The following is a 12,964-nucleotide window of genomic DNA, read 5'->3' as shown; positions in this document are numbered from 1 at the left end:
ATAATTGTGAGATATAAATTCAGAATTGCGAGATATAAAGTCATAATTGTGAGATATAAAGTCGTGATATAAAGTCAGAACTGCGTGATATAAAGTCGTAATTGCGTGATATAAAGTCATAATTGCGTGATATAAAGTCATAATTGCGTGATATAAAGTCAGAATTGTGAGATATAAAGTCGTAATTGCGTGATATAAAGTCAGAATTGTGAGATATAATGTCATAATTGTGTGATATAAAGTCATAATTGCGTGATATAATGTCATAATTGTGTGATATAATGTCATAATTGTGAGATATAAAGTCGTAATTTTGAGATATAAAGTCGTAATTGCATGATATAAAGTCATAATTGTGAGATATAAAGTCAGAATTGTGAGATATAAAGTCAGAATTGTGAGATATAAAGTCAGAATTGTGAGATATAAAGTCATAATTGTGAGATATAAAGTCATAATTGTGAGATATAGTCGTAATTGCATGATATAAAGTCAGAATTGCGAGATATAAAGTCAGAATTGCGAGATATAAAGTCAGAATTGCGAGATATAAAGTCAGAATTGTGAGATATAAAGTCGCAATTGTGAGATATAAAGTCGTAATTGCTTGATATAAAGTCATAATTGCATGATATAAAGTCAGAATTGTGAGATATAATGTCATAATTGTGAGATATAAAGTCGTAATTGTGAGATATAAAGTCGTAATTGCATGATATAAAGTCATAATTGTGAGATATAAAGTCGTAATTGTGAGATATAAAGTCGTAATTGCATGATATAAAGTCATAATTGTGAGATATAAAGTCATAATTGTGAGATATAGTCAGAATTGCGAGATATAAAGTCAGAATTGTGAGATATAAAGTCATAATTGCGTGATATAAAGTCATAATTGTGAGATATAAAGTCGTAATTGTGTGATATAAAGTCATAATTGTGTGATATAAAGTCATAATTGTGTGATATAAAGTCATAATTGTGAGATATAAAGTCATAATTGTGAGATATAAAGTCATAATTGTGAGATATAAAGTCATAATTGTGAGATATAAAGTCGTAATTGTGTGATATAAAGTCATAATTGCGTGATATGTCATAATTGTGTGATATAAAGTCATAATTGTGAGATATAAAGTCATAATTGTGAGATATAAAGTCATAATTGTGAGATATAAAGTCATAATTGCGTGATATGTCATAATTGTGTGATATAAAGTCATAATTGTGAGATATAAAGTCATAATTGTGAGATATAAAGTCATAATTGCAAGATATGTCATAATTGTGTGATATAAAGTCATAATTGTGAGATATAAAGTCATAATTGTGAGATATAAAGTCATAATTGTGAGATATAAAGTCATAATTGTGAGATATAGTCGTAATTGCATGATATAATGTCATAATTGTGTGATATAAAGTCATAATTGTGAGATATAAAGTCGTAATTTTGAGATATAAAGTCGTAATTGCATGATATAAAGTCATAATTGTGAGATATAAAGTCGTAATTGTGAGATATAAAGTCGTAATTGCGTGATATAAAGTCAGAATTGTGAGATATAAAGTCGTAATTGCATGATATAAAGTCAGAATTGTGAGATATAATGTCATAATTGTGAGATATAAAGTCGTAATTGTGAGATATAAAGTCGTAATTGCATGATATAAAGTCATAATTGTGAGATATAAAGTCGTAATTGTGAGATATAAAGTCGTAATTGCGTGATATAAAGTCAGAATTGTGAGATATAAAGTCGTAATTGCCTGATATAAAGTCATAATTGCGTGATATAAAGTCAGAACTGCGTGATATAAAGTCGTAATTGCGTGATATAAAGTCATAATTGCGTGATATAAAGTCATAATTGCGTGATATAAAGTCAGAATTGTGAGATATAAAGTCGTAATTGCGTGATATAAAGTCAGAATTGTGAGATATAAAGTCAGAATTGTGAGATATAAAGTCAGAATTGTGTGATATAAAGTCATAATTGCGTGATATAATGTCATAATTGTGTGATATAAAGTCATAATTGTGAGATATAAAGTCGTAATTGTGCGATATAAAATCGTAATTGCATGATATAAAGTCATAATTGTGAGATATAAAGTCATAATTGTGAGATATAAAGTCATAATTGTGAGATATAAAGTCAGAATTGCGAGATATAAAGTCAGAATTGTGAGATATAAAGTCGTAATTGTGTGATATAAAGTCAGAATTGCGTGATATAAAGTCATAATTGCGTGATATAAAGTCGTAATTGCGTGATATAAAGTCGTAATTGCGTAATATAAAGTCAGAATTGTGAGATATAAAGTCAGAATTGCGTGATATAAAGTCATAATTGCGTGATATAAAGTCAGAATTGTGAGATATAAAGTCGTAATTGCCTGATATAAAGTCATAATTGCGTGATATAAAGTCATAATTGCGTGATATAAAGTCAGAATTGTGAGATATAAACTCAGAATTGTGAGATATAAAGTCAGAATTGTGAGATATAAAGTCGTGATTGCGTGATATAAAGTCATAATTGCGTGATATAAAGTCAGAATTGTGAGATATAAACTCAGAATTGTGAGATATAAAGTCAGAATTGTGAGATATAAAGTCATAATTGCGTGATATAAAGTTATAATTGCGTGATATAAAGTCATAATTGCGTGATATAAAGTCAGAATTGTGAGATATAAAGTCAGAATTGCGTTATATAAAGTCATAATTGCGTGATATAAAGTCGTAATTGCGTGATATAAAGTCGTAATTGCGTGATATAAAGTCAGAACTGTGAGATATAAAGTCAGAATTGCGTGATATAAAGTCAGAATTGCGTGATATAAAGTCAGAATTGTGAGATATAAAGTCGTAATTGCGTGATATAAAGTAATAATTGTGAGATATAAAGTCAGAATTGTGAGATATAAAGTCGTAATTACGTGATATGAAGTCAGAATTGCGTGATATAAAGTCAGAATTGTGAGATATAAAGTCAGAATTGCGAGATATAAAGTCAGACTTGTGAGATATAAGGTCGTAATTGTGTGATATAAAGTCAGAATTGTGAGATATAAAGTCAGAATTGTGAGATATAAAGTCTGAATTGCGAGATATAAAGTCGTAAATGTGATATATAAAGTCGTAATTGTGTGATATAAAGTCATAATTGTGAGATATAAAGTCGTAATATTGAGTTATAAAGTCATAATTGCGTGATATAAAGTTATAATTGTGAGATATTAAGTCGTAATTGTGAGATATAAAGTCAGCATTGTGAGATAAAGTCAGAATTGCGAGATATAAAGTCAGAATTGCGAGATATAAAGTCATTATTGTGAGATATAAAGTCGTAATTGTGTGATATAAAGTCATAATTGTGAGATATAAAGTCATAATTGTGAGACATAAACGTCAGAATTGCAAGATATAGTCATAATTGTGAGATATAAAGTCAGAATTGTGAGATATAAAGTCAGAATTGCGTGATATAAAGTCATAATTGCGAGATATAAAGTCAGAATTGCGTGATATAAAGTCGTAATTGTGAGATATAAAGTCAGCATTGTGAGATAAAGTCAGAATTGCGAGATATAAAGTCAGAATTGCGAGATATAAAGTCATTATTGTGAGATATAAAGTCGTAATTGTGTGATATAAAGTCAGAATTGCGTGATATAAAGTCATAATTGTGAGATATAAACGTCAGAATTGCAAGATATAGTCATAATTGTGAGATATAAAGTCAGAATTGTGAGATATAAAGTCGTAATTGCATGATATAAAGTCATAATTGTGAAATATAAAGTCATCGTGAAATATAAAGTCAGAATTGTGAGATATAAAGTCGTAATTGCATGATATAAAGTCATAATTGTGAAATATAAAGTCATCGTGAAATATAAAGTCAGAATTGTGAGATATAAAGTCGTAATTGCGTGATATAAAGTCAGAATTTTGAGATATAAAGTCATAATTGCGTGATATAAAGTCAGAATTGCGTGATATAAAGTCAGAATTGTGAGATATAAAGTCAGAATTGTGAGATATAAAGTCAGAATTGTGAGATATAAAGTCAGAATTGCGAGATATAAACTCATAATTGTGAGATATAAAGTCAGAATTGTGAGATATAAAGTCATAATTGTGAGATATAAAGTCGTAATTGTGTTATATAAAGTCAGCATTGTGAGATATAAATTCAGAATTGCGAGATATAAAGTCATAATTGTGAGATATAAAGTCGTAATTGTGTGATAAAATTCATAATTGTGAGATATAAAGTCATAATTGTGAGATATAAAGTCATAATTGTGAGATATAGTCTGAATTGCGAGATATAAAGTCAGAATTGTGAGATATAAAGTCAGAATTGTGAGATATAAAGTCGTAATTGTGTGATATAAAGTCATAATTGCGTGATATAATGTCATAATTGTGTGATATAAAGTCATAATTGCGTGATATAATGTCATAATTGTGTGATATAATGTCATAATTGTGAGATATAAAGTCGTAATTTTGAGATATAAAGTCGTAATTGCATGATATAAAGTCATAATTGTGAGATATAAAGTCAGAATTGTGAGATATAAAGTCAGAATTGTGAGATATAAAGTCAGAATTGTGAGATATAAAGTCATAATTGTGAGATATAAAGTCATAATTGTGAGATATAGTCGTAATTGCATGATATAAAGTCAGAATTGCGAGATATAAAGTCAGAATTGCGAGATATAAAGTCAGAATTGCGAGATATAAAGTCAGAATTGTGAGATATAAAGTCGCAATTGTGAGATATAAAGTCGTAATTGCTTGATATAAAGTCATAATTGCATGATATAAAGTCAGAATTGTGAGATATAATGTCATAATTGTGAGATATAAAGTCGTAATTGTGAGATATAAAGTCGTAATTGCATGATATAAAGTCATAATTGTGAGATATAAAGTCGTAATTGTGAGATATAAAGTCGTAATTGCATGATATAAAGTCATAATTGTGAGATATAAAGTCATTGTGAGATATAGTCAGAATTGCGAGATATAAAGTCAGAATTGTGAGATATAAAGTCATAATTGCGTGATATAAAGTCATAATTGTGAGATATAAAGTCGTAATTGTGTGATATAAAGTCATAATTGTGTGATATAAAGTCATAATTGTGTGATATAAAGTCATAATTGTGAGATATAAAGTCATAATTGTGAGATATAAAGTCATAATTGTGAGATATAAAGTCATAATTGTGAGATATAAAGTCGTAATTGTGTGATATAAAGTCATAATTGCGTGATATGTCATAATTGTGTGATATAAAGTCATAATTGTGAGATATAAAGTCATAATTGTGAGATATAAAGTCATAATTGTGAGATATAAAGTCATAATTGCGTGATATGTCATAATTGTGTGATATAAAGTCATAATTGTGAGATATAAAGTCATAATTGTGAGATATAAAGTCATAATTGCAAGATATGTCATAATTGTGTGATATAAAGTTATAATTGTGAGATATAAAGTCATAATTGTGAGATATAAAGTCATAATTGTGAGATATAAAGTCATACTTGTGTGATATAAAGTCATAATTGTGAGATATAAAGTCGTAATTTTGAGATATAAAGTCGTAATTGCATGATATAAAGTCATAATTGTGAGATATAAAGTCAGAATTGTGAGATATAAAGTCAGAATTGTGAGATATAAAGTCAGAATTGTGAGATATAAAGTCATAATTGTGAGATATAAAGTCATAATTGTGAGATATAGTCGTAATTGCATGATATAAAGTCAGAATTGCGAGATATAAAGTCAGAATTGCGAGATATAAAGTCAGAATTGCGAGATATAAAGTCAGAATTGTGAGATATAAAGTCGCAATTGTGAGATATAAAGTCGTAATTGCTTGATATAAAGTCATAATTGCATGATATAAAGTCAGAATTGTGAGATATAATGTCATAATTGTGAGATATAAAGTCGTAATTGTGAGATATAAAGTCGTAATTGCATGATATAAAGTCATAATTGTGAGATATAAAGTCGTAATTGTGAGATATAAAGTCGTAATTGCATGATATAAAGTCATAATTGTGAGATATAAAGTCATAATTGTGAGATATAGTCAGAATTGCGAGATATAAAGTCAGAATTGTGAGATATAAAGTCATAATTGCGTGATATAAAGTCATAATTGTGAGATATAAAGTCGTAATTGTGTGATATAAAGTCATAATTGCGTGATATGTCATAATTGTGTGATATAAAGTCATAATTGTGTGATATAAAGTCATAATTGTGAGATATAAAGTCATAATTGTGAGATATAAAGTCATAATTGTGAGATATAAAGTCATAATTGTGAGATATAAAGTCGTAATTGTGTGATATAAAGTCATAATTGCGTGATATGTCATAATTGTGTGATATAAAGTCATAATTGTGAGATATAAAGTCATAATTGTGAGATATAAAGTCATAATTGTGAGATATAAAGTCATAATTGCGTGATATGTCATAATTGTGTGATATAAAGTCATAATTGTGAGATATAAAGTCATAATTGTGAGATATAAAGTCATAATTGTGAGATATAAAGTCATAATTGTGAGATATAAAGTCATAATTGCAAGATATGTCATAATTGTGTGATATAAAGTCATAATTGTGAGATATAAAGTCATAATTGTGAGATATAAAGTCATAATTGTGAGATATAAAGTCATAATTGTGAGATATAGTCGTAATTGCATGATATAAAGTCAGAATTGTGAGATATAAAGTCAGAATTGTGAGATATAAAGTCGTAATTGTGAGATATAAAGTCGTAATTGCATGATATAAAGTCATAATTGCATGATATAAAGTCAGAATTGTGAGATATAATGTCATAATTGTGAGATATAAAGTCGTAATTGCGAGATATAAAGTCGTAATTGTGAGATATAAAGTCGTAATTGCATGATATAAAGTCATAATTGTGAGATATAAAGTCATAATTGTGAGATATAGTCAGAATTGCGTGATATAAAGTCAGAATTGTGAGATATAAAGTCGTAATTGTGTGATATAAAGTCATAATTGCGTGATATGTCATAATTGTGTGATATAAAGTCATAATTGTGAGATATAAAGTCATAATTGTGAGATATAAAGTCGTAATTGTGTGATATAAAGTCATAATTGCGTGATATGTCATAATTGTGTGATATAAAGTCATAATTGTGAGATATAAAGTCATAATTGTGTGATATAAAGTCAGAATTGTGAGATATAAAGTCATAATTGTGAGATATAAAGTCATAATTGTGAGATATAGTCAGAATTGTGAGATATAAAGTCATAATTGTGAGATATAGTCAGAATTGCGAGATATAAAGTCATAATTGCGTGATATAAAGTCATAATTGTGAGATATAAAGTTATAATTGTGAGATATAAAGTCATAATTGCAAGATATGAAGTCAGAATTGTGAGATATAAAGTCATAATTGTGAGATATAAAGTCATAATTGTGAGATATAGTCAGAATTGTGAGATATAAAGTCATAATTGTGAGATATAGTCAGAATTGCGAGATATAAAGTCATAATTGTGAGATATAAAGTCATAATTGTGAGATATAGTCGTAATAGCGTGATATAAAGTCAGAATTGCGAGATATAAAGTCATAATTGCGTGATATAAAGTCATAATTGTGAGATATAAAGTCGTAATTGTGTGATATAAAGTCATAATTGCGTGATATGTCATAATTGTGTGATATAAAGTCATAATTGTGAGATATAAAGTCATAATTGTGAGATATAAAGTCATAATTGTGAGATATAAAGTCATAATTGCAAGATATGAAGTCAGAATTGTGAGTTATAAAGTCATAATTGTGAGATATAAAGTCATAATTGTGAGATATAAAGTCATAATTGTGAGATATAAAGTGGATAAAACCAGTGCGGGGCCTGGTTGAGTTAGTTAGTAGTGTGTTAAACTGGAGGTTATGGTAAGGGGCGGGACATTTTCCAAACACTCAAAGCGCTCGACCAATCACAACACTGCTCCAGCCGACCAATCAGAGCACAGTGTGCTTTTCAGGAGGAGGGGCTTCATAGAGGCAGGAAGTAAACAGAGCGTTACTGACAGACTGGGAAGAGAGGAGCTGCAACAATGGAGAATATGAGGAAAATAATCAACATTCAAGCAGGAAAACCTGTTCTAGTAGAGACCAAAAACTAATTTAAAAACTCTTTAAAAATACTTTAGTTTTGTAAAGAAGTGTGTGTCTATGCGCGTGTGTGTGTGTGTGTGTGTGTGTGTGTGTGTGTGTGTGTGTGTGTGTGTGTGCGTGTGTGCGCGTGCGTGTTAGTGTGTGTGTGTGTGTGTACAGTATGTGTGTGTGTGTGTGTGTGTGTGTGTGTGTGTGTGCGCGTGTGCGTGTGTGTGTACAGTATATATATGTGTGTGTGTGTGTGTGTGTGTGTGTGTGTGTGTGTGTGTGTGTGTGTGTGTGTGTGTGTGTGTGTGTGTGTGTGTGTGTGTGTGTGTGTGTGTGTGTGTGTGTGTGTGTGTGTAAATCTTTGACTGGTGGTGAATGTAAAGATCTCGAGATGATTTCTGATTGGGCGGCTCAGAGCTGATTTCAGTCTTTCTGTCATGTCAATTATTTAATTTGGTCTATTGTTGATTTGATGACACATGACTGTGCTGTCCTCCCTTCTACAGACAGTCCAGAATCAGACAATTAACAATTAACAATTAACAAATGAACAATTCGTACATGATTGGCTCATCAGTCATGGCAAAGCTCTCCAAACAATGCTTTTGTGTGGATCGGCGTCGCACTGATGCAGGAATGTCATTTCTCATGCCGTTCATTTATGCATGTCATTAAAATTTCCAAAAATATGTAAAAATGACAGTATTCATTATTCCCAATCATGTATGAAAGTCAGTGCCATTCCAGTTGCAGTCCAAAGTGTATAAACGAATATTTTGGATGTGCACATTTTGCCAAAATTGCATTTGCACACAGAAATGAGCAAGTAATCACCTTTGATTCAGATCTTTGACTGATTGCAATCAGCACAGCTTATTCTCTCGCAGAGCAATCTGACAACCTTAAACAAGGCCTACGGTTGCTATTCGCCTGTTCTCGACGCGTTCGCTCTCAGAGCAGCGGTGTGTGTGTTTTAAGAGCTGTAATATGACTGCAGGGACACTCTAATGACCCACTGAATGAATCTTCATATTGATCACCTTCTCAAACCCTTTTAAACCATCAATACCACTTAAAGTTAAGGACACGTGTGACCTCTGTGTGTCTGTGTTTAAAAGCAGCCGGACATCTGGCAGAAGGTAAAGACACTCACAAACACTGTTAAACACCTGCAACGTGATTATCTCTTACTACTCTTCCTGAAGCGCATGCATTCGTGTCAAGATGAACACACAAATGTTTGAAATTGTGTTGAAATTGTGAAGAAAGTCACCAGTCTTAGGTTGGTTAATGTGACACACTTATCGAGGACTAATTGCCTTCATGATGAATCTGCACCTGCAACAGTGCGTTTTCAGGATGGTATTTTTCACAATCCATTTATTACTTTAAAACATTTGGAGTTGCACTGCCAGAATGAATGAATGAACGAATGAACGAATTAATGAATGAATAAGCAAGGTACACAATATTGAATTTAGCCTATTAGACTAAATAAATAAATATTTAATAAATTCATTACATAAATATTTAATAAATAAATAAAATATCTAATAAATTAAATATATAATTATCTAATAAATTAAATAATATAGGCTAATAAATTAAATGAATAAATAGGCACCTATGTAATAAATTACGTAACTAAAATAAATATTTAATAAATTAAATTAATATGTAATAAATTACATACATTAAATAAATATTTAATTAATAAAATATATACATATCCAATAAATTAAGTAATTAAATAAATATTGAATACATAAAAATACATATTTGATAAATGAATTAAATACATATGTAATACATTTAATAAATATTTAATAAATTATTTTTTATTTTTTTATTTTACGCATTATTTCACGTACAGCAATCAGAAAGGAAAGAAAGATCACAAATGAAATCTAAATTGTTTCTCCTCCACACTAAAGGAAACTTTTGCTGAAGATGATTCTCCTATATGCACATTCATTTTATTGCTCAATACTCTAGTTGTATATCTATTAACACATTGTGTGTGTTTTTATTTCTCCTCAGGAATTGTAAGAGCATCAACTGATACTTCAATAGCCATGATTTCATCCATGTACTTTTGTGCAAATTTTGGGATATTGCATAATAAAGCACATGCGCTTATAATTTAGTATCCAATAAAAAAAAATGCAATAGAAACACATTTACAGAATAAATTCCTGGCAAAAACTTTGCCTTTGCAAATTACATCTAAAATATAGTTTTAGTCATTCTGAAACGCACAAGTTGATGCATGACAGCGTTTATTATTGCATTTCATCTGTGCGCAAGTATTTTATTGTGCAGGAAAAAAGAGCTTTTCCATGATGCACAGTTTCTGATGTTGTTCCCTTCAACACATGACACACTTTTTCTGTCAACTATAGTTTTGTCTTGTTTTAAATCAGTTGTGAACCAGTGCTCTACAGTAGATGAGACATGTGAGATTATTTCATCTGAGATCTGAGATCTTTTTCTCAGGAGAAACTGTCTGGGACTCTCATATAAACAGTGCTGGGTAAATTAAATAAAAAATAGTAAATAAATCTTTAATTAATAAAAAATAATAAATTAAATAAAAATTTAATAAATTAAATAAAAAAATATGTAATAAATGAAATCTAAATATATCAAATAAATGCATATTTAATCAATTTGGTAATAAATATTTGATCAATTAATTCATATTAAATAAATAATAATATTTCATAAAATAAAACATATATTATATAAATGATATAATATAAAAATATTCAATAAATTAAATAAATAATAAATAAATCTTTAATAAACTAAAATTAATCAATTAAATAAACATAATAAATAAAATAAATAAATATGTAATAAATTAAATCTGTAAATAAATATTTAATATATAAAAGAAATACCTATTTAATAAATGTGTTAATACATATTTGATAATTTAACACATTTTAAATAAATACGTTTCATATTTATTAAAAAATATACTAAATAAATTATATAATATACACATATTTAATCAATTAAATTAATAAGCATTAAATAATAAAACACTGTGAGCAAGTATTTTATTATGCATGAAAAACAGAGCTGTTCCATGATCCGATGTTGTTCTCCTCTGAAACAGTGCTTTATTCTCCTCTGTATGTTCTGACTGGGTTGTGATCTTCACTTGGGTTGCATTTTGAAGTCAGCATGACAAATTCAGCGCCTGTCCTTGACACACTTTTGCAAGGTGGACACGGTGACCCCATCAGCTGGTGTCCAGTTCCCCGAGGACAGTACAGCCCAGCGCCACGGCCGACCGCATCCATCTTCACGATCCCCCTTCAAACGCCTTGGGCTCGACCCCTGGTAACTCCCCACACGCCTTTGATTAATGCCTGTTTACTTCAGCAGGTCAAACCATTTCAGTTTGAGGAGGGGAGAAATTATGTGAAAGAACAGTGTAATTACTCAGGGCTTCAACCTGCCAGATTCAGGTTAAAGCACAAAGACTCACCGAAGCGTCTCAACTAATAAGAATATCAAAAACAGCTCGGGTGTTTGAGCTCAGTTATGTCTCAGGAAATGTTTCTCTTTTAATTCCTTCAGGAGAAATAAAAACAGACCCGAATGAGTCACTTTGAAGGAAGAGTATAGCGCTATAAAATCAAAATGGAGAGCGATTCAAGTCATTGATGAGAAGTGTTTGAGTTCATATTGAGACTTTTGATTGCAGAATGAGACATTGTGCTTCTCAACCTTTTTCTGTCAACTAGTTTTGTCTTATTTTAAATCAGTTGTGAACCAGTGCTTTAGATGAGACTCATGTGAGATTGCTGAGGTCTTTTCCTCAGGAGAAACTGTCTGGGACTCTCATATAAACAGTGCTGGGTAAATAGAAATAAATAAAAAACGAATAAATTAAATAAATGCATATGTAATATATAAAATAAATAAATATTTAATAAATTAAATAAATACATATTAAAAAAATTATAATAAATTAAAAAATAAATATTTAATTAAATAAATAAACATTGAATTTAAATATCTAATAAATTAAATAAATAAATAATGTATACATATTTAATTTAATACATTAAAATTAATATTAAAATTATTTAAATATTTTTTATGAATTAAATATCTAATAAATAAAATTAATACATATTTATTACATACATTATTAAATATTTATTAAATAAATAATATATAAATATTTAATCTATCAAATAAATAAATAAATAATATATTAACATTTAATTAATTAAATTAAATAAATATTAAATACATTTAAATTCTTCTGCTATGCACATTGAGACATTGTTTCTCTCTCTTCAGAAACTCTAGAGCCGCTTCTCAAACTTTTATTCCCCTGGTCGTGAACCAGAACTCGAGATGAGACACACGTGAGATAGTTGTCTCAGGAGAAACAGGAGATTTTAGCAAAGGTCCTTCATTTATTTTCACTGCTTTCTTGCAGAAACGAGTGAGCTACTAAAGACACGTCGTTGTTGTATTTGTTTCCTGAAGGCTTCTTCCTAACTGTACGGTTTCTTTTGACCGTGATTTAGGATCTCTTGAGGATTGCCCTCGCTCTGAATAAGAGGTCGGTGTGTTTGGAGGCAGGTGAGCAGAAGTGCATACATCAGTGTGTGTGTGTGTGTGTGTGTGTGTATTTCGACAGCATTGAGGAGGAGTGAGCGTTACACAAGTCTTCTGTGCCAGTGTTATCGGTCGCTCACGCACGCATGCATGG

The sequence above is a fragment of the Siphateles boraxobius genome, unplaced genomic scaffold (genome assembly GCF_051911475.1).
Source record: "Siphateles boraxobius isolate OS27281-9 unplaced genomic scaffold, OSU_SipBor_1 25, whole genome shotgun sequence".
Lineage (NCBI taxonomy): Eukaryota > Metazoa > Chordata > Actinopteri > Cypriniformes > Leuciscidae > Siphateles > Siphateles boraxobius.
This window is presented reverse-complemented; position numbering follows the sequence as displayed.